Below are 25,602 nucleotides of genomic sequence, written 5' to 3' on the forward strand. Positions count from 1 at the left end.
GTTAAAGATTTAGAATTTATTTAGTTCTTTCGTCATTATAAAGTTAGTATATAATAATAATAATAATAATAATAATAATAATAATATATCATTATTTACTATTAATATTATTATGTTTATTATCATTATTTACTATTAATATTATTATGTTTATTATTTTGTATTTGCATCTAACTTTTAATTTTATAAAATGGAAATGATAGAAGTACTAATATTAAAGTTTCCTCCCAATTTTATATTTTGTAGTATGTTACAAATCCAAATTTGAACTATCTGAATGCTCCATTAATGTAGAGAGAGAAAGAGAAAGATTGTTAAGGATAGTGGGGAGGTCTAGAGTATTTTTGGAATAAAATAATAGTGGGAATGTGTAAAATATTTTTGAAATAAATTAAGTTAATGGGAGGTATAGATCCCACTGGAGGAGGTGTAGGGAGCAACACCCAAGATCTATAAGAGCTAAGTTTAAAAAGCCACTTGATTTTCATTGATCTGAATTCTTCGTAAAAATCTATTTAATATAAGATATCAATTATAATAATGTCACTTTTACATAATAAACACTATCTGGAAAATATATCTATAGAATACGTAATTTGGAATTATAGACACAGTGTGTGGGGGGAGGAAAATCAATAACCAAACAAAATATTTAAAAGCGACATTTTGTAAGTTAGTTAATGGTCTCAACTAAGATAGAAATTTAATCTTATTTATCAAAGGTCTTCATTCTATGATAGTAGTAAAGAAATTAGAGTAAAAAAATTTAAGAGAATCATTAAACAAAGTCCTAGTAGTGATTAATATATGTTTTATTTTAAATATAATTATAAGCTTTTATTATAAATTTGTTTCTCTGTTGACTTTATTATCTTTACGTTGAGTGTTCGTGGTTAATTTACTTATTTCACTGTAAAAAAATATTTGAATAATGATAAGTTTTAGTGATAAAAAATAATTAGTTATTATATTTATCAATTTAGATAGCAATTTATAAATTATAATTAAGAATCTTTCAAATGTATTAAAATAGTTTATATTATGAATTGGTCTCTAAATTAATCATTAATATTAACTACTAGTGTTTTAGCTAACAAAATAAGTAATTTCTAAATTGGTCCTTGATTAAGAATTTGATTTCTAAACATATTTTTAGTTACTAAAATTGATAATTATTTAAGAGTTTTTTTTTTTTTTGTAGTGTTTAAATATTCATAGGTTTAAAAACAAGTTTACTTTTATCATCTTTCTTCTTCAAAAGTTTTAATTTTTTTATCAATAATGTTCCTTTTTACTGAAAGAAACAGTAACTATGCTACAATATAATCAATTATCATCTTCAAAAGTTAACATTTGCAAATAATTTATTAGATTTTTTTTTTATAAATGTTCAAATATATTTAAAAATACAAAAAATCAATTATCATTTATAATAATTGGTTAACAATTTTACCAAACTATTTAAGATGTTTTATCACAATTTTTAAATGATGTGAATTTGTAAAACAGTATATTACATCTTTTCCTTCAACATGTGCTCCAAGATTAAAAATGAGTATTTTAAAATATTCTTTTTGTAAAAAAACATTTTTATTCACAAAAGATAAGTTTGCACAAATGTCTTTCTTAGATTCATGTACTTTCTTAAATATTTTTATATTTTTCCTTTCACCTAAATAGCATACATATTTACTTTTTCCCAATGTTAGAAGAATATATAATCAATAATGTAACTTTTTATCTTAAATTTTATGTATTATGTTATGGAGACTTCAACCACTTAGATTCACTAAATGAAAAATAAAATTTTGTAACTATTGTCAATTTAATTTAGCAAAACATAATACAATAGCTTTAAGCAATTTCTGAGTGATCAAATAAAATTTTTACATTTTTATTTTTCTGAGTGCCTGAACCAATATATGGCATTTCCTTTAGTATGGACAGAATATGCTACAATTTATTTAAATGAAAAATTCTTTTTCTAAAAAAGTAGAGGATAAACTTTTTTTGTTTGTTTTTATTGAAAACGTAAAAGAAAAGAATTAATGTACCATTAGTTCAATCGATAATGTATACTGTATATTTGTAAGTGTAGCAAACTCTCGTATTTAATATTGTAAAACTAGAAACTTGACTTATTACCATTATAAATCTATATTTATTTTGGTAATTAGTATTAATTCTGACAATTTTTAATATTACGTGCTTGTATTATAATCCTAGATTAATTTTGTAAATGCTAAAGTCATAATTTAAAATATATAACATAAAAATCTTATTTTATTCAAATATTAAATATTTTTATAGATAAATAAAAAGTGTAGAAATAATAAGGTGGTATAAGAAAATAATAATAGTATCATCTATATAATAGGAACTCAATTAAAAAATATAATTTTTTAAGTATTTTCAATAAAATAGTTTTTTCAATAAAAACTCAATTAAAGAAATTCAAGTTGTAAAAATCTTAAAACGTAATTAAACTTAGGATAAAACTATGAAAAAGATATACATAGAAAATGTAAGATATAATATATATATATATATATATATATATATATATATATATATATATATATATATATATATATATAGGATTTCCTAATTTGCGTAAAATGATTTTTTAGTTGGTATATTTTAGTAAAGTATACTAAGTTTTAGGTTACAAAAATGTCCCTATTAAAATAAACAACAACTTTGAATTTAAGGGTATTTTAATAATTTTAAAAATTTAATTTAAAATAAAAAAAATAAAAAGTAGTTATTAAAAATCGTGACTAGTCAAGTTATTAACTTTTATTATATATTTTTTAAAAGGTAATTATTTTTTAAAATAAAAAATAAAGTAAAAGGTAGTTGTTTTTTTAACCCACAAATTTTATAAATTAAAACTGTTTTATAAATTCAGACGGATTCTATAAATCCATACAAATTCTATAAATCCAGACGGATTCTGTATATATATAATTAGTAAATTAATTTCACATACGTTTAAACACGTTACACATAAAAATATTTCGATGTTTTAAATTAAAAAATAATAATTATAGAAATAAACCTTCTGAGTATAATTAACTTGAATGAATATGTAATATGTTATCTAATGATTTAAATTAAACTTATGAGTTTTATATTCATTTGACATAAAATATAAAAATAAAATAATTATAAAAATGAAAATTTATATATTTTTTTAAAAAAGGTAAAAAATTAGAGAAAAATAATTTTAAATGAACTAAAAAAGAAATTAGGTGTGTAGATATTTAATTAAAAGAATTTAGCAGAAGAAGGGTAAGATTCCTTGGAAGTTGTGGGTTGCATGTTAAAAAGTTAGTGAGAAGTCACATTGTAATCTCACATCTGATCCTTAACTTTATCTGGCTATTTTAATTTGGAGGAGAGTTGAAAACTTTGGAGAATTCTGCTACGAGCAGAGTGGGCAGTGCTGGTTTCACTTTCAAGGGTCACCTCCTATGATTGATTTAAAGAAACACTCCTATCTCATACCCCACAACTTATTTCATTCTCCTCTTTTCAACTCTCTGTCACAACCACATCCTCCTCTCAAACCTTCCAACAAGATTCTCCCCTTTTCTTTTCTTTTTCATATCCACAATTTATATATCTTCTTTAATCTAATTTAATAAATAATTTTAAATCTAATTCAATCTTATAAAATAAAATTTATATCATTTATCTTATTTTTAATCGATATAAAATTTTCAAAGCACATAGTATTTCACTTCTTCTCACTCAAATATCAGACACCTCTATCCTATCTACTATCCTGCATGATTTTCTCATATTTTAACATTTAAATCATATTATTATTTCATGTGAATTGTTTTGGAATTTCTCCAAAGTGGCTCAAATGGATTCTTTGTATCGGATCCCACAGCCCAAATAAGAGTGATTAAGAATCGAAAGCTACATAAGCAATCAAGTGTTTAAAGGTAACGATCTCCATTAAGTTATTTATTGTTTTCTTCACCAACTTGGTATTCCCTTAATGGATATTAATGACAAAGCTAGTAGAACTTAATCGATTTGACTAGAACAAAAATGAGAAAAGAAGCTTTTGTGTTTTTATATTAATGTCGAAATATTATAGAAAGATGCTTTATAAAGAATGTGACTTTTTTTTTAATGAAGAAGTAATAATAATAGCAAGTGTGTTACTAACCTAAACCTAATATCTAAGGGTGGTGTAACGTTACTGTGAATAATGTATTTTTTTTTAGTTCAAGCAGGTACTAGGCTAGTGCATAGATGGCATCTTACTTTGAACCTCAAAATTACTTGACTGTTGGTCAAAGTTTAATTTAATTTGAAAGGACACAAAGGAGGAAGTTAAAGGAAAATAATAATTGGAAAAGGTAGCTGCACCAAAATGTTCAGTCATTAACTAAATTATTAGCTAGGTTCTCAACCTAGCTAGCCACCTTTTCTTTTTTTCTTTTTTTTTTCTTTTTTTCTATCCCAAACTTGATCCTTGTCCCAATAAGCAATTAGTGGGAAACACAGGCATCTCTTATATTCAATCTACATTCTAACATTGATTTGTCCTTAAAGTGTTGTAATAATATCCTCTATACAACTTTGTAGTCTTAAAATAGAGTTTAAATAGAGGCATGCAATTATTAAAAAGAGATAAAGGTCTTTTATTTTAATTAGCGTTATGTCATAAAATAATTAAAAGGAGAGGGTCTATATGCAAAAGATTGATGTTGCAATGTTAATATTTTGGGATGTCACTTTCACCTTGCCCTACACCATAAAGTATATGTGTATGGTGTACTAATAATAACCTGCTTGTCCAATCCAGGCAACTTCAAAATTTTGTAGAAAAATCCTCAAGATAAGGTAAATCAACACATGAAATATGTTCGCAACCAACTAAAAATTCTTCCTTTGTATATTTCATATTTTATTTTTCAGTTATCATTTTTAACATAATGATTGGAGGGGCCATAAAAGATAAAATTTCTTGTATTAATAGAGACCCAACATTGGTGATTGTAGATAATAGAGACCCAACACAAGTTGGAGATAATGTTTATGGAAATTAATAACGAAAATGATACTATGTGCTTTTGGAACCATAACAATCAATTTGATGATCTAAAAAGATTCTCCCTTCCGTGCATAGAATGCTTGTATTACTATTACAAGTCATGCTTCTCTACGTACGCCTCCAACCAAATTCTCAAATCTTGGATTTCAACAATGAAATGCTTTAGTTAGTGTATACTTCTTAAAATATAAGATTATTTTAAGAATAAGAAAAAAAATATAATTTATTTAATAACCACGATGTTTTTTTCCTCCATTTACCATTGCATCGTGTTTGCTATATCAACAAATTTAAGATAAGAAATCAACATTAATATTTTAACAAATATAGTCTCTTGTTTTCATTTGAAAAATTCTACGTGCCTTTTCTTGCTTCAGACAAAAGGTTTCAGGGAAACACAAATTATATAATAATATGTGTTTTTTCATTAATGAAATATACATTTTCCACACAAAAATATGACAAACTTCACTTAATGAAATAATTTTTGCCACTATATTTCATTTTCGTTACAGTAAAATCGTTAAAAAATTCTTAAGAAAAGTTATGTAGATTTTGTCAAATGGTAATAAGAAACTATGTTTATTAAATAACTTAATAAAACAGACTAAGGACTCAATTATTAAATAACTTATTTATTTTCTTAAAAATAGGTTTAACACATGCTTTTAAATGCATTAAAGTGCAGTTAGTATTTTTTTTTTTCTCTTATATTAATTATGGTTTCTGCATGTCCTAACATACACGTCACTCCCTCGGTAAATCTGCCTAACAATGTTGTAAAGTAGAAAGAATCATTGAAACCAAAGGGCGGTTCGTCTTGTTCTTTTTGTTGAAGACAGGTTCCTGCAATGACATTTGCATCCACTTTCTTTGTTTGTGTTCCACATCATCAATCTTGTAATAAGTTAGTCTTCATAAAGCAAGTGAAAAGTAAATCATGCAGTCCACAAAACCATAATTCATCCAAAAAATAGTTGGTAGCTTAGTTAATTACATCAAACTTTTCCAAGTCAATAACAATGACACCTGTCTTTAAACTTCATTAAGTATTTTTAAGCAGTACAACAATGTTCACCAAAGAGGACAATCCTCTATAAAAGTTATTTGAAATTAAAACTTTTAAATAAATTCTACAAGTTGAGTAAGTAATAGTAGAACTGGACAAAAATAATTGATTTTTATTGTATTATAGTTAACTGTATTATATTATATTAAAAAATTGATCCATTTTTACTAAAAAAATTTAATATACTATTTTATGTTTCAGTTTTTAAAAATTGAACTTATAACAGTTTTGGTTTAGTTTACTTTGAGAAGAACTGTATCTACTTTTTCCTCTTCTCTAGTTTTCATTCAATTGTTTCGTCTTGTTAAGAAAACTTAAATTATTTTAAAATAAAATATAAATAAAAAATTATTTTAAAATAAAATAAGTAGATAAAAAGATAAAATAAATTATATACACATATAAAACAAAAAAATATAAATAGAAAATTAAAAAAATAAATATAAAAGTAAAATAATATTCATGACAAAATAAATATAAATAAAAAATAAATAAAATAAAATAAATAAATTAAAAATAAAATAATTTCCATACACATATAATAATAAAAGAAATATAAATAAAATAGAAAATAATAATATCAAATAATTAAAAAATTAATTTGTAAGACACTTATGAATAAAATAAAATAAATATTAAAATAAATTTCAATTAAAAATAACATATATTGTTATACTATTCAGTTTAAAAACTAGTACAATTCAATTAAAATTAGTACAATTAAGTTTAAAATTAGTATAGTTAGTAGTTCAATTCAGTTTATATTGTAGTTTAGTATAGTTCAGTTGAATACAGTTTGATAAAACAAAAGAAAGTTCAGTTTGTCTGAGCTGTTTTACAGTTCAGTTTAAACAAATTAGTTTTTAGTTAAGTACAGATTTTAGTAGTACAGTGCAATTCAGTTCTATTTGCCCACTCCTATGTACCACATAAATTCATATTATCATAATATGTGGATTAACAATTTCGCAAAATATTTCTAATATATATTTTTCAGTAATTTCCTATAATTGAAATAATTAAGTCTTAGCTTTAACCAAATATTTTCCTATAATTGCAATTTTCAAAACCCGTCACTAAAGTTGTCTTTTAAAATTTAGGTAAGATCTGAGTAGAAAGGAATAAAACAATTGAAGGTTAGAAAAATATCAACTACTTGCAAGTGGTCTTAAGAGATTAAGACATTGTGTTTTATCGTGTAACATAATTACTAAATAAAATATTATATATTTAATATTTATATAAACTAGAATATATATATATATATATATATATATATATATATATATATATATATATATATATATATATAACAAAATAAAACTATAACATAATAAATAAAAAAACACAAGATATAAATTTATAACTAAATTAGTACGTTATTTCCATCTTGAAATGGGTTTATATAAACTAGAATATACATAACAAAATAAAACTATAACATAATAAATAAAAAAAACACAAGATCTAAATTTATGACTAAATTAGTACATTATTTCCATCTTGAAATGGATCAATGCATGTTTCCTCATTCATTCATATTAATTAAAGTGATCAATGTAAAATTAATATAGACAACTAAAACAAAACTAATAAAGAAAGCAAAAGGATAAATTAGTTGTAAACACATATGATCGAACATATTATTTGACTCTTTTAGATTCAATTTATCCGAATAAGTACAATAGAATTAAACTCATGAAGTCGTGCATTTGTGGTGGTGTACCATGTCTGTCCATCCAATCTACCATATACAAGGTTAGTTCCTTACATAATCATGGTGGTTCTTATGAGGAGAATTTTTGTCACTCCCATCACTTAATCACCCTTTTCTGCATAAGTATGGATGATTAGTAGGATTCCAAATAACTTCATATATGATTGAACAGTTTTTAACTCAATGCACACTCTAGAAAATCACACATCCAATAGCATTTACCCCACATATATCCATACATTGTTACCTATTAATACATTTATTTCTCCTTTTGAATCAATAACACATTATGATAACCATTAATATCAAAAAAGTCATGAAATGTACTCAATAAAATATATAATGGTGCCCAACACGACAAAGACCACCAAACATTGGCTTCACAAGGGTTTGGCGCCTAGCGACAACACTTTGGCACCCAACAAAAACACACTGGCACTCTACGTTGAGACCCTTAGAACCCTTTAGATTAAATTGGAGAATTTCGCTTAGCGACACAAAGTTCTTGAACTTCTTGACTTTGGTTTTGCTCCACAGAGCATAGACAAATAAGTCAGAGACAAACTATCAAAATGATGTCCAACTATGCAACCCTGCACATAGTGCACTAGAGCGAAATTGTTGTCTGACTTAGAAATTTTGAACTAACACGCAACATCACTTTGCTATCATCGAGCGCCATGACACAAATCATGAATGAGAGGGTTTTAAATGCTTAATTGCACACATTGATACTTTCAACTTTTTTCTTACCTTAAACAACTTTAGAAAATGTTTTCTAATTGGTATATGAATTTGTCAATTGCTTAAATCACAACTTTCTCATTTAATCAAATATCCAAATCCACACTTTTAAATGGGGAAACCATAAGATCACAACATATCACAATTAAGCACAAAATAACACATGATTAACATAGGATACTGATTTATCATAAATCTAACATAGTCATACCAACATGCCTTCCATTCAAGCCAAAAAAATAAGTTCAACTACACAAATTAGCTTCCCTTATATGATATTATTGCAAAAAAAATGCTACAAAACACAAACACTTTCAACCTTACAAGATGTCCTATGTACACATAGAAACATGATCAGGTCATATCATTATGATCATTACTCTATAAAGACTTGCATAGAAGACCCTAAAATCATATACAAGCATTTGAAGTCTACAAGTAAAAAACAAATTTGAACCAAAGAAAAAGATAGAAAAACAATATACTCAAATGAAAAAATTGATTAAAATGATGAAAAGAGTTCGTCACAAAATTTAATCATATGACTTCAAATCTTTAAACAAATAGACTTATAGTAGGTATAAAAAGAAAAAAAACAAAAAAAAATTTAGAAAAGTGATTTATAAATATATAATGCACTTAAAAAAATCAATTATAAAAAAATTAGTTTTAAAACATTTTATTATTAAAATAGTTGAATACCAACATTTTAAAACTAACAGTCCTCTCAAATTCTAATGATTCTCTATATTAAAAGAAATAATTTTTTTTTTATCGAAAGAGAAGAAAAGTCTCATAAGGAATAAATTGATTTGATTAAAAAGTCCAAAGATTATGTTGCCATGCCCATTTGTATACTTTTTTTTTTTTATTCTTGATAATAATCTAACACATCGATATTTTATTTAGTTAAATTAACATTTAAATATAGATAATTCTAGCTATTTGAAACCAAACAAAAATAAGAAAAATACGACAGAAATTTAGATATAATAACTAATATAATGTACAACTATAGTTAGAGATAAGGATATTTGAAATTTTCAAAATTCATGTATCAACTTTCATCTTGATTTATTCTATAAATAATTTTAATGAAAAACTAATTAATCTGATATTTGTCAACAAATAATAGATTAAACCACATAGCATAACTTTTTCTCCAACTTGAATTTCATATTCGAAGCAATTGATTCCTTATTTTGTGGATAGTGATGTAAAAGGTACAAGAAAATACATCTCACTACTTGTTGATATTTTATAAAAAAAATATCTTCAGGTATCTATTTATATTTATTATTTTCTTATCATTCTTTAAGTAAGATTATATAAAAACAATTCGTTAACCTATAAATTGAAACAAATATTTCCTCTTGAAAGATAATTCAAATAAAATTATACAATAAATATTAATATAAATATTTTTTATAAAAATAAACTAAAATAATTTGTGCAATGAATTAAAAAATTATAGGTTTTAAGAGATATAATTTGTGTAAAAAATATCAATTTCGTAAATTTAAAAAATGATAAAATTAAATTTTATATCATTTTTCAACAGTTACTATTTCTTCCATAAATTATTTTATTTTAAAATTATTTAAATAAAAATTACTAATAATAAATAATCAATATGCATGAGTTTTTGTTTGTAGTTATTAACATGAAATTTTCTTCCATCCTAATAGTCTATGTTCATATAATTGTTATGTGGTTTTTAATTCATCTGTGGGTTGAGATTTGCACATATGAAATAAAAGTAAAACAACATTGTTTCTCCATTTAATCTCAAATTTGAAAATACTCTTAGCCATGTTTGAATTATTAACATTTGATACTAATTCATGAGTGCAATATTTCTTAAGCCAACAGGAAATTTTTGTTTCACTACTTCTTCCTGTTTTATTTTGCATTAGATTGTAGGTCAAACTGAGTTATGTGTTTTATTTTGCTATATCATGTAATAGAGTGAAACTAATAGTGTTTAGCTTGTTATATTCCGCTTAAACATTAAATATCCTCTCACTAATTCTATTATTTCTTCCTATGATTGATTAAAATGTCCAAATACAAGTTTGATATCCCTTAATATGCATCCATACACTTAACATTTTGGTTCATTAGGATATGTTTAATGATAGTTCAATTTGTGAATTGAAAAAACTAGACGATTAATAAAAAATAAAGAATTGTTTTTTAAAAATTAAATATGTTTTTAATTTTTCTATTTTGATGAAAAATTAAAATTTATTTTTTAAACTATTTTGAAACTTTAAATAGTTTTTTTAACCTAATTACATTAAATTTTATTGATATGTCAAAAGTATTTTATATTATTATTTAATTATTTTTACTATCAATGTAAATTAAAAGACTTGTATAAAATATAGTGTTGATAGCATAATTATATAGAATAAAAACGACAAAAATAAATTAACTTTTTCATCCAAAATTTATAAAATAAAATTTATTTATATTTTTCTCCCATTTGAAAATGATTATTAATATTTATGATATATGAGACAAGAAGAGGAGGGTGGGACCAAAATGGTAAGTGCATGTGATCAGTTTCATATGATACCGTCAGTAGTTTGGATTATTTGACGGGTAGAGTTTATTTACGATTGTTAGATTTTCTGGCACTCCATATCTCTTTTATCTGAAACCGAATCAAATTGCTACCAACGCGTGACATTTTATTCTCTATTTTTTATTTTTCTTTCTTACCCAGAAAAATACATAGATTTAATGGAAAGGGGAGATTTTGAGTAGTGTCAGTGATGAGAATGAATGAATGTAAGAATAGGGAAGAAAGAGAAGAAGGAAGTAATTGGGTTTCACACATCACATGCTTGATGGGTTGTTTTGTTCCCATCAAAAGCCCCTCTTCATTTATGGTTCTGACTGTGACTCTTAAACTCTTTCTCTCTCATCCTTTTCGGAAAAATATGTGAGGGGCTGTCATCAGAAACCAAAAACTCAACCCAAACCTTTCATCAAACACTTCTGCTGCACCTATTCACTCAACAACAAAACTATGCCAAGCAATCATTCTATATTTATATTTTTTTAAGGTTAAATAAAGCTTTTTCTAAGAGAAATATAGATTTCTTTTTACTTAATAAAATATGTAGAAGATTTTCATTTTTATATAAAAAGTAGTAAAACATTAAATTAAAAAGATTATAGTATAAATAATAAAAATAGATTCTTTTGAAACAGTCTAAAAGAATACATAAATTTACATGCAGGGCTCTGTCTATGTTAAAATGAGATGACATTGCCAAAAATAGAAGTTTTTTTAGTAGAAAGAAACCAACAAACTCACCACAATTCTTTATTTTGTGGAGTTAGTTAACTTTGGGATTGGTGGATGCTTTTGGGACCCATAAAACCTCTGCATTCTACACCACTCATTGTAATAAAAAAGAAAAAATAAATTGTAAAACTATAGACAAAATAGATATTTAATTAAGAAGAATAAAGAAAGAAGAGTTAGAGGTAAAAGAAGAAAGTAGTCATTGTTGAATTTGGAAACAGTAAGTACGAAACACTAAATTATTATTTTTATCTATAAATAAGTATGAGTTGTTGTTTTTTTATTTTATTTTATGATGATAATATGATTTATTTATGTTTGTATTTGTGAGAAAAATATATAATTAGATAAAAAAAAAGTTAAATCAAGATTTTAGAAATGGTCTTTGAAATTTATTTTGATTAAACTCATTCTAAGATCTAAAATTGTTAACCCAATTTGACTCATTCTAAGATCTAAAATACATTAAAGCCAAAACTCATAACCACTCAATCAAAATCATTAAATAATAATAACAATATAATTATAATTTCCTCCATTAGTCTGTTAACTAAATGTGTATTTATGAAATATCCAATTAAGAAAACTAAATGTAGATTTATGAAACATTCAATTATCTAAATATCAAATAATAGAGTTTATTTTGAAAATATGCATTAAATATGTTTGTATTTTTTAAATTTAAATTCGTTATTAAAATTTGATATATTTTTATCTTAAGTTTTATAAGTAAACAGATATAATTTTTCTAATATTTAATGATATTAATATTTTTTACATGTTAAACAACATTAAAAGTTAATATTTGAGTTTGAAAATATTAAATTATATAAGTTAGAATAAAATATTCTTGAGTTATAATGAATATACCTATTATTTTCAAGTTTAAGAATAAATATTTTCAAATTTTGGAATAGAGACAAAAATAATACTCTTAAAAATCTAACCAAAAAGAATATTGTTGAGGTTTCAAATTTGGTCTATAAATAATATTTAAAACTTGATAGTTAATTGAAGTAACTTAATCTAAATAAATTAAAAATGAGTCAGGTTGATATAGATCTAATAAAAAAATACACAAACTTGATCTAATCCAACTTATGTTTTTTAATTGAATTATGTACGCCCAATTTACGAGTAATCTCATTATTTAAATTAGATAATATCAAATTATACATTAAAGTGGGAATTTTAAAATTCTCATATTATCTAGTCTTTCAAATCCATATATTTTATCTTTATTTACTCAATTTATTTAGGATTTATTTTCTCAACTCTGTCATGGACATCATTAGCTTAGTCAGGGTCAATACGTCATTGACTTAACATGTTTTTTCAGCTTACATTAACTATAATTTATTGTATGTTAAAGTCAGTTTGATTAAGTTTTTTTTATCATCACTGTTAATATTTGTCAATGTTATTTTTCCATTGATTTTAACTGTGGGTTTTTGTCAACATCAATGCCTTTTTCAGCTAATTTCAAACATCCCAAACTTTAGTTGACATTGATAAATATTATTTTGTATTGATATCATTTCATAAGTTAAGGTTATTTGTCAACCAATATACATAATGTTCTTATAACTAATATTATAAAGGTTATTTAACCATTTTTTTATACCATTTTTTTTTCATTCTTGATTATTATAAAGAAAATAGGATTAATGATAGAAAAAATTGGTCGATAACCACAAAAAATTATTAATAAATTAAAATTATCAACAACTAAAATTTATTGGTAAATTTCTTTTATTTAATTTTCTTCTTTTTCTTCACCAATTTTCTTCCTCTCTTCTCCCTCTCTTCCTTCCCCTATTTCTTCTTCTCCCTTTCTTATTTTCTTCTTCTCACCTATCTCCAATTATTTATAACAAATATTTTGTCTAATTTTTCTTTTTAAAAAACCCTTTATTTTGTTGATGAATGTTTAGATATTTATCAATAAATTTAAAAAAATTAAATTACTAACAAATTTACTTACAAATTTTTAAAAGATTAAATAATTGTCATATTTGCTAATGAATTATAGATGTAATTACTATTGAACTTTTAAAAAGTATGTTACCAATAAATTTTGAAATAACTAAATTATCAACGATTTTATTGATAAATTTTCAAAAATATTCAATTATTAAAAGAGTTACGAATAAATATTCAAAGATTAAATTAGTGGTAGATTTTATTATATAATAGCTACCATTTAAAGCTAAAACTTTGAAATCGATTTTGACAAAATTTGTTAATGAATGTTTGTATTAATAAACATTATTGATAATACATTAATAAATATTTTTGTAAAGAATAAAGTTTGTAATTTATTAACGGATCCATTAACTATAAATATGTTTATTGTAATTATAATTTTATAAATTTTGTTTTAAGATGTTTTTTTTTTCATTGATAAAGTTATATTTGTAAGCTAACATTCTCTTTGTTTTTCATTCTTTTTGCTTCTTTATTTCACTGTAACAACAATTTTTTTTTTAATTTTATAATTTTTTTTAACCTGCTTGAGATATGTTTCTCAAGCTCAGAATTAGGTTGAATACTATACTTTTTTATTTATAAGATATTTCTATACACATTCATTACATAATAATAAACAAAGTGTATTTATATCTTTTGGAAAAATGATACTAAAACAGGTATCATACAGCACATTTTGTTTACTATAGCCATTAAGACTTATTAAACAGAACTTGCTAATACAAGGTTTGTTTATCATATGTCAGCTAGATTTTTTTTTTTTTTTGAAACTTGTACTGTGTGATTAAAGTATTAAATTTTGTATTTAAGGAAAACTAAAATAATCTATTTTAAAAAATTAAACATTAATAAATTTTAAATTACTTTATGCAAGTACAAAATTTAAAATTTTAATAATTTAAATTAGAAACAATAAATTCAACATATTTATATATGTTTGAAAGTTTTAAAATATTATATATGAACATAAAATTTGTATGTGATTGGCATGATTTGCATGAATGAGGAGAGAGGATTTTGTGTAGAAGGGTGAGAGTTCCAATAATTGTTGTCTTTCCTCGAGCCCAGCGTCTGTTCCCGTGGTTGACTATCTCTGTTCTGTTACCTTTTTGCAAATATAGTCACTCGTGAAAATTTTTAAAAATGTTTGTTTACTATCGATGCAATAAAAAAACAGACAATATAACATGTTACTATCGATTATAATAATGTCCTGATTAATAAGTTTTCAAAATTAAAACTAAACTACATATGTATAAACAAAAGTACGAGAAAAAAAAACAAATGATATTTTCATTCATGCATTTCAGTGTAGGTTGGAAGACATTTTTGCTTCTTAGCATTAGTATCCTCCTGAACTGAAAGATCATGTACATTACTTATTTCACACTTTTTTTTTGTCCTTGATAGGTTAAAGGATCATATAACTAAAAGAATAGAAATAAAACAAAAAAGTTCAAATCATATGTAAAAAATATACAGTTGAATAAGTCAAATATTTCATGTAACCTGTTTTTTAAATTTAAACTTTAAAGAGAATCTTTCAATCAAAAAGGTCAAGTTTTAAACTTTTGAAAAAACAGTCAAGTCTATAAAATTGACCTGCTTAGATAATAATAATATATGTTATATATAATACACATTATATAGATAATATATAACTATCAATATTAATAATAAATTTATTATAAAATCATATAAACTTATAAGTGACTTATTTATTTACCTTATTTATAAGTAATAAAAAATTATTGATGTATATCATATAAATATTATTTTTATAAACACAAGACAATAGTATGAAGTGAAATAACAGGTAAATAAATGTATTTAAATTTTTAGACAGTTTTATAAAATTTTGTACAATTTTATAACTTTATTTTTTTATAAGCTTCTTTTAGCATGATTTTTAAGACATTTATTACAAAGATTAGTAAATTTATTTATATTGAAAATTTACAATTGAATTTAATAAACAATCTACTGTTCTCAATCAATTTTAAGTTATATTTTTTAATTCATAAAACTCAAATTCATATTATGTTTAATAATTTCAAGTTAGATTTTATTGAAATTTATTTATTTTTGTTATAAGTATTTACAAATAATAAATATATTTTTTAAAATTAAATTGTTATTCTTAGAGAAAAATCCGTCATATTTATCAATTAATTGTACGAGCAATACCTAAAATTTTATTCAATATGAATTTTAAAATGATAAAGAATAAAAAATTCACACCTAATCAGTTATTAATATTTACTTTTTATTATTTTATAATAATTTATACTTTTCTAAATTTGTATTGTTTTTATCTCTTTTTAAAAGTTTGAAATTATATATTATCCCAAAAAGTAAAAGTTGATACAAGATAAATTAATAGATTCTTAGGTCACGTATTTTACTTCAATTTGAATATTGAAATAAAGAAGTGAAAACGTATTATTGGTTTCAATCATATGAGAATTTGATTATATACATGTATATATAATTATTGAAAATTTTTAAAATATGGTTTAGAAAGCAAGAATATGAGATAGTCATATTGAGTGTCTAAATTGGTGGTTTTGAGTAACTTAAAATGAACTCAATCTATTTTACCCTTCTTTTAATTTTTACCGTTAAATATTAATTTTATATCTTTAACTTTTTTTAGGATAAGACAAAAACTTTATATAGAGTAAATAAATATATACTTATTCTTCATAATAAGTATGTAAAAGTTAGACGCTTCTAAAGCTTTTTCCTATTTTAGAAAATAGGATTCCAACAAATATTGGAGAATCATACAATATGCTATCATTAGTTCTAAAAGAAAGGATTACCTCATACATAACAAAAGACAGGCAGCCGAACTCAGATGCTCCAGTTAAGAATTTTAAATTATTAGACAATTTTGTGGTTTATTCTTTTATGTTGTTTGAGTCTACTTTTAACATTTTTAATACTTATTTTTTTATCAACAGATTAACTACATGCTCATAATATATTTTTACCCGATAATACACTATACGTATCTATTTTGTGTTTATACTCGTTTACCTATTTTAAATAGAATACCGATGGTTAAACAATATTTTTTTATAATATTTAAATATCATTTACATATTATTTTAAAATTGATTTTAAATTATATCACAATCAATAATAATAATCATAAATAATCATAAAATAAGATAATAAATAGATAATATTTAAATGTTGTTAAAAAAATATTTTTTAAATATTTAAAAAGATAAACTCGAATCTCATCCTAATTTTATTTTTGATTTGTACAAAAGAAGATGTGAAAGAGAACATTCATTTATTAGTTTTTACTTGTTTATGTTGCTCTTTTTCTGCATACTTCCAAAACATATAATAAATGCATTGAAATCACTATTTCTAAAATTCAAAGTTACTTTTGTTTCCATTTAAAGATATTAATTAATGTTGGGTGCAGAAAAAGCTAAGAATTACTTTACCTTTTTTTTTTTTTTTCTTTTACTCCTATACTCTGATCGTATTCTCCAAATACTGTCCCTAAGATATGATTACTCAACTTGACCGCCAACAAAATGACAGCATGAAATGTGCACTTAAAATATACCAATTTTATTTATTTTCATTTATTATAGAAAAAGTGAGTGATAGAGATTTATTTCTCATCTTAAAAATAGCACAAGCACTGTTTTGTGTTATATTTGAGTTCATTTAGAAAAGATTTATCAATATTTTAAAAACTGTAATGATAACCAACAAATAACACATTTATAGAAATACACTTTTATAAGGAACAAATACATTTTTTACGTACTTTAAAATATATATTTATTCAATTAATTCTTATAAATGTTTTTTGGATACTAAAAACAATTATCATTACAAGAAAAACACTCTTACTTATAAGGTTTAATTGCTTCTTTTGTGCCCAGTTTGGTTAGAATGTGTCAAATTCGTCCCTTTTTTAGAAAAATGTCAATTTCGTTTCCATATAGAAAAAATTTGTGTCAATCAAGTCATCTCTGTTAAATACAAACTAATTTGACACAAATTTGTGTCAAGCAATGATTTTTAACAGAGATGACTTGATTGACACAAATTTTTTCTATATGGGAACAACATTGATATTTTTCTAAAAGGGGGACGAATTTGACATATTTCAACCAAACTGGAGACAAAAAAAGCAATTAAACCTATTTACAACTAAAATTTGTATTAAAAGCTAATAATATGTAAGTAGAATAATATAATACAAATCTTTTTGTATATACATATGGATAAATCCGTATGTAATGAATTAACAAATTATAAAATCAGTTTGATTGTATATTATTAATAAACTTGAAGATAAGAAAAGAATCACCACATGCATATCCAAACCTTAAGTAACCATTTTACGATATAGAAATATTATCCAATTGCATAAAGCTTTATAATTCTATTACATAAAAATGTTTGTCAATTATATAAAGTACATTGTAATAAAGTCATACAAATAATGAAATATATTATTCTTAACATGGTCTAATGTAATAGTCATATAATTATTTTATATATATTTTTGTTAATTTTCTAGTCGCACATCATTGTCTGACTGATTTTGTGGTTCATTATTTTGTTGTGTAGTTGCTACTGAAGGCAGAAGGTAGTGCATGATGGTGTGTTTAAAGTTTTGAAATTGAGAATTCATTTGTCAAATATATTCATCATATAACACATGTAGTAAGGCATGATCGTAGGGTTGCACACAGTAGCCGCATGTCTCATGTTGCACCGAATGACATAGTGCCAAATAGAAAGAAAGGAAGGGGAATTTTGCACCGAGTAGCAGAGGATCGTTGCACTGAACGACAGATGACCTTTGCATTGAACGACATAGTGTCAAGCAGAGAAGAAGGAAGGGAAATTAATTATGCACCAAACAGTAGACGACCTTTGTACCGAATGTCATAATGTCAAATAGAAAGGAAGAAAGGGGAATTCTAGACCGAAACGACATATTGTCAAGTAGAGAAGAAGGAAGGGAAATGCGTATAGAAACACTTAATAAGATGGAGTATATTAAATTACCTGATTTCATTATGGAACAGTGTGTAAAATTTTTTGCATTTCTTTACGTGCATTCGATAGTTATTTCTTAGACATATAATTTGCTCTCACGGTAAAGGAGAATTTAACCCTAAAATTATCTTTTCTTCCTTCTAGAAGCTTAATAGTACTTCTATTCAGAACATTTTGTTATCCTAATTTATTATAATCGCTATTCTGGCAACTTTAGTACTGTTAGAATCAGTACCGTTATACATCATAGATTGCTATATGCGTTGTCTACAATATACATTAAAATTTGAGGGTAGTAAGATCCTCTCATGCATCTGATCATGTTGTTTTAATGACATTGATCACAATTTGGATTTGGGTTATCTTCTTGTAAAATTTTAAAAATATTATTGTAAAAGTTGAAATTAATTTTTATAAAGGAATGATTGAAACACTGTTTAAAATCATAAAAATAATTCTTTTAATCTTAATATTTATATCTACTGTTGGGTGTTTTTTTATTTATTTTTTCAATATGGTCTCACTGTTTATAAGAATGAGTCCATTCTTTTTCATTATGTTAATATTAACGTTGTTAGAAATAATTAAAAATAATGACACATGTATATTTTTGCAAGAGGAAAATGAATCCCATTCTCTCAAATCGATTCTCTAACTATCATTAGCAGATAAAACCATATTAACTAATAATTTAAATAGTATTGGATTATAAATATTAGAAAAAAAGTATTAAAGTATAAAAAAGAATGTAAAGAGAGTTGAATTTGTGGGTATTTTATTTGAAGATGATGGGAACCTCATATAGAGTTGAATTACTGTTGGGGTTCTGTAGCACGCCAGCTGTGATTATTTGTAAAGTAGACAGTGACATATTACCCTGGTTGAAATTGAAACACACGCAACTGAACTGAATGAAGAAATCATAAAAACAAAAACAAGGTCAATTTGGTCATAAAACGGACATAAAGAGACAACGTCTTCTGTTCCGTACAAAAATTGTTGCCTTGTTGATGGACATATATGTAGGTGACACTTGACACAGATTCAGAGATGAACGGATGAGGGAACATGTATAATACTTTAAACATTTTAATCTAATACGTACTGCTACGTACAAACTCTTGCTACATACATGCCAATATTCTCCCATCATAACGTAAAAAAAATGAAATTACGATGTTTATAAGTTGAAATTACGATGGTGGTACGTGCATAAGCATAAAGAGATAAAAGTGATGAGTCTGTGAATAATATAGCTGTGTTGTCCACTTGTCCTTGGACTAATTAACTTTGTACCACCAATCAGGGAAGCAGTGGTACAAGACGTGAGCTTGTCAGATGGATCAATGCTATTTTCGACATAACAGTAAGTTGCTGTTGCCTAAACCAGTAAACGTTCCATCTATTCCGCTACAGGAATAAGGTTTCACTGCATTTATGTCCAAAAATATGTCATCCATATAAAAAACTGACTACTAATGCTTTCGATACGGACCAAGCTTCCAACATATATGTCAATAACTCTGTGTTTTTGTCTATATCACAGCAAAAAGATTCAACTTTTTCCTTCATATTACAATTTCAATACACTTAAGTTCATCTCTGTCATCAAGGAGAAGGTCCTTCTTCTCCTCTTTTTCATTATAACATGGCGCTCTTCATCAGTCTGCAGAAGCTTGTTGCCTTCTTCTCCTATTTATCGTACTTTGTGCAATACCATCAGATAGAAAACAAAATCTCTGCCTTACTCCGCTAATCTTCATCAACCTATGACATCGTCGTATGAAATGGTGAATGTTCCACTTAGTGTGCGTTTGGTCTTTGTTTTGAGAATAATTCACCAAATTTGCAAAACCAAGGGAAGTAAATATTAGTGATGTTGAATTAACTATAGAAAAATATTCTTTTGACAAAACCTAAAATTTTTAGATTCATTTTATATTATCCTTTTTTATATTTTATTTTCTTTTTTCTTGAAAAAATATAAAATTTATATTTTTATAACCATTTTACTTTTTTACTCTATATTAAATAAATGTAAAAATATATCATAATACCATTATATTTAACTAAATAGGTTCAGTTTACACTTAACTATATAGGTTCAGTTTACAATTGTTGAAACTTTCTCAACGTGAAATTACACGTGTGGCTAATTAATTATGGTGAAAGAAAAAAAGGTATATAAAAAACGGTAAACATGATCTTTTCAGTCATTTGGTTAAAAAGAAAATAGAAAAAAAAAATACTATAATAACAAATATTTAAAATAACAAAAATATGTAACATATGGAATAGAAGATAATTTTATCTCTACATATGTACACACATTTTCCTTTCTCAATTCTCTTTCCAAACTGGAGGAAGGAATTTTTATATATATGGACCTACTATATTTTAATTCTTTTATAATTTTTAGAGTAAATTACATTTTTCCTCTTATGTTTATTGTTTCAAAAAGACAAAAGAAACTCTTCATAATTTTTCTTTAATTAGTGCTTTATGGGTTTTATATTTTAAAACTTTTTAGGGAGTTAATTATATTTATTATTGTATCTTGTACAAATATATAACAAATAATCTGTCTAACGTTATCTATACACGCATATAATTACACTTTAAGGCACATTCACTCAAACAATTCTATTTAATTTTCATCACATGGTCAGCAGAACTTATATCGTTTTATTTTGTTGAAAGTTAGAATTTGTATCGTAAAAACTCAATCTAATATGAAATTATTTTGATAAGCTTTATGGTAAAATTTATTGACATATATTTAAAGAGCTTTGAACAGAATGTCAGCAGTTTTATCACACTAAATTTCTTGAAGCATGTAAAAAACAATTAATTAGTTAAGTTTTATAAAAACATTAATTTAGTAATAAATTAATTGAAATTAATGATTAGATGTCCTTGCGTTTATACGCTGGAAATCAATTCGTATGATGGGAAAATTTGTTTGATTCTTAGTGTAAAAAACTCTTGAATCAGTGACCACTAAAATGTTATAAATGAAATTAATTTAAGATGTATTGGATTAACAGAATTTGTGATAAAACTTAGCTTGTGTAAAACTGATGTGATTTATAAATCCTCAAAAATTAAGTCATCAACGATATAAAATGTTAGGCAATGGTATAACTTTTTATTTGAAAAATTGGAGATTAAATGCTCTTGTACCTACGTAGTCGTTATACTTTTGATTATCTTAGCCATATTACATTATTTCAAGAATTGACGTGACATGAAAAAGAACATATATATATATATATATATATATATATATATATATATATATATATATATATATATATATAAGTAGAAAGATAAATTTTTGTGTTGATTGAAGTAGAATTTGACAATTTTCTTGTGGTAATCAATATTTTAGCCTATATAATAAAGAAGAGAGAATAAAAAAATGATTTTTTTTGCCAGTTAATTATAGAATCAACGTAAAAAGGTATATTTTGCGTTAGTTTGTGAATTAACCCATGTAAACAGTTTATATTTTAAAATAAACTACTCATTTTGATATTAATCTTAAACTAATTATGCAAAAATTAATTTTTAGTTAAACAGTTCGAACAATAAAACATATATAATGATTAAATTGTCTGCTTCAACTTAAAAGTTTAATATAAGAAAGGATATCTAATGGCCTAAATAATAGTATTAAACTACCGTATAGGATATTATATAATTTTTATCAGTTATACATAGTATACAAAATTATTCAATCACAGTTATTTCATAAAGAAATGTTGGTAACCAAAATAAATTCATATACAATTCAAAAGATTGACCATAAAAAGTTAAGATCAAGAGAATGTTTTAAAAGGATATAAAGAAATGAAAAGTCAATTTAAAAACTAGATAATTGTCTCATCGTCTTCATATTGAATAAGATTAATGTTTATTTTTTCATTTACTCACATGATCACTACAAAAAAAAAACAACAAAACTCAAGAAATACAAGTCCAAGAAATAATAAATTAGTGTATAAAAGAAACATATTTATAATATTACACCAAATTTCAAACATAAGCATACAATTGAACTATCCATCAAGAATAAACATACATTATAGATACTTTAAACTCAATTATCAAGATGCATTGACATCAGATTTACTGGTGACATGCACTTGTGGTGGCCCCTAATGCTATATAGAATCATTAATAATGTTTTATCACACACAAGATTAATCTCTTTTGCATCTTAGACTAAAGAAAAAAAACCTAAATTAGGATTTTTTTGTCATTTTCACCACATACCTCCACTACAAGAAAAATGAATCATTACTGACATATTAACATATGTTAGTAATGCACTGCATTAGTCACTTCACTTTCGACAGATTAAGCTTTTCAGTAATTATCGACAACCTGCACCTATCAATAATTACCAATGTTATTTCTTTTCAACAAGTCCATTACAAACAAATTTCTATCCGTCAAAAATATCTAACAAATTTTTGTAGTTTCATTCTACTCTATGCAATTGTGGATGATTATTAAAGTGTCAATTTATTTCTTTACTTGAATTCATACATCAATGCATACACTAAAGATAACACAACGCTAGGATTTTTCCACACAGAATCTCTTAAATCATAACAACTCATATTATTACAACAACCATTGCACTATCAATTATATAGCTCCCTTTATAATCATGAACATCAACAACATGAACCAACAAAACCTCTAAACCAACAAAGAAAAATATGTAGTAAATAGCATATTAAAACACAACACAGGACCAACGTTCAATCATAAGGCGTGTTGCTTAGCATGGTGCTTCCGGGGGCTTGGCGCTCAATGCCACAAAGTGAAGGAATTCCCTGTCAAAGTAGAGCTGAGTGGTGAAAACTACCTTTCAATGCTCTATCACTAGAAATGTTCTTTGACTTGATAATTTAGACTTAACGTTCTGTCAATGGGTTTGTGAAATCAGATTTTCAATTCCTGTGCCATTGCTCAAAATTTGACATCCTCCATTCTCTTTCTTCTTAAGTGTACCAAATTAGTCGATTGTCAAAGTAAAAATCTCTAATTCTATCATACTGCCAAATTCACAATTCAACAAAAATTTCCACTCCCTTGTGAATGCTGATTTTTTTTTACTCCCTTCAATTTGCTTTAAGAATCAAAGACCCCTAAAAAGCTTCATAAACACGAAATATAACTTGGACTAGTAACCTAAACACTGCATTGGATTTATGTTCCATAAAAGAAACTTTGGACAACTCTAAAAAATCACATGTAAAGAAAGATAGAGCTTTTAATGTGAGAAAGGATGACTCAAAGAAAGGGAAGAAAACGTTACTTACCTTGGACTATGATAGGGGAGTGGAAGAGCTCTCAACCAAAGAGGAAGGAGACAAATATGAGATGTTGAAGAATAAGAAAATAGAGAGAATTAGGAAAGTTAGAACGTGGCAGAGAGTTTTGTTTGATGTTGACTTGCATTTAAAAAACAATGGATTTTATAGTACCTAACGTGTGAGTAAAATAAAATTAAATATGTTATACCAAGTATTTGAATAAGATAAAACAATTTGTTGGTTAATATCAAAATATAAATATTCTTTTTTATAGAATTCAAATGAGTAGTGAAAATTAAAAAAATAATAAGTAATTTGCACTAAAACCACTAATATGGAAGTTCAATAATATCTATTTAAATTAATATGTTATTAATTTAGATATCATACAGTTATGCCATAAATGGAATAATTAGAATGTTGAAATACTTACTTTTACATAACAACAAGAACAGCGATATAATAGAAAGAGAAGTAATCACAATTGGTGACAACAACAGACATAAACAAAGGTGCAAATGTATTTGTTATTTGAATTTTTTAATAGGCATGATATATAATTGTTTATTTTTCAGTAGTGATTATATAAAATTAAATTAACAGAACTGATTAAACAATTTTTACGGGAAAGCAGTAAATTTGTGAGTGTAAGAAAAAGGAAGGATTGAGTTATATAAATATATCCGTCCTGGTAGAAATGTAGGAAGAAATTAAAGAGAGTGAATAAATTAGTACTAACGATTGGTTGTAGTGAGCGACATTGAAATTAAAATATAGCGAAAGAAGCATGATGAGTACAATAATTTCATAAGTTATATGGATGATTTGTTTCTAGTATTTACAGGACCATCCTAGGTTTAGCTAGCTATGCCCTGATCCTTATTATATACACATGCATGTATAATTCATTCAGTTTATAAGTTCAAATATAACTAATATATATGAACTATACCTTTCAGATCTGATATTGGTTACAATCCTTGTTGATAACACTTGAGCCACTGCATCACTAGTTCATAGTCCTCTTCTAAGGTACAAAATGTTTATGTTCTTTCATTTTCATGTAAAGTAACATGATACACATACGTAATTCAAAAAATGAGTGGTCCATGTATATTTCTCTTCTTAAATTATTTCAAAAAGGACATTTTTTTTTCCTCTCTAGTGGTTATATATATATATATATATATATATATATATATATATATATATATTGATGCGTTTTGTTTAAGGTGTGAATTAAAAGAGTTTTAGTAGGAGGAAGTGGTAAAGAGTGATGCATGGTGAAAGAGTGTATAGAGAGATAAAATAAAG

Source organism: Vigna radiata, chromosome 11, assembly GCF_000741045.1.
Source record: "Vigna radiata var. radiata cultivar VC1973A chromosome 11, Vradiata_ver6, whole genome shotgun sequence".
NCBI lineage: Eukaryota > Viridiplantae > Streptophyta > Magnoliopsida > Fabales > Fabaceae > Vigna > Vigna radiata.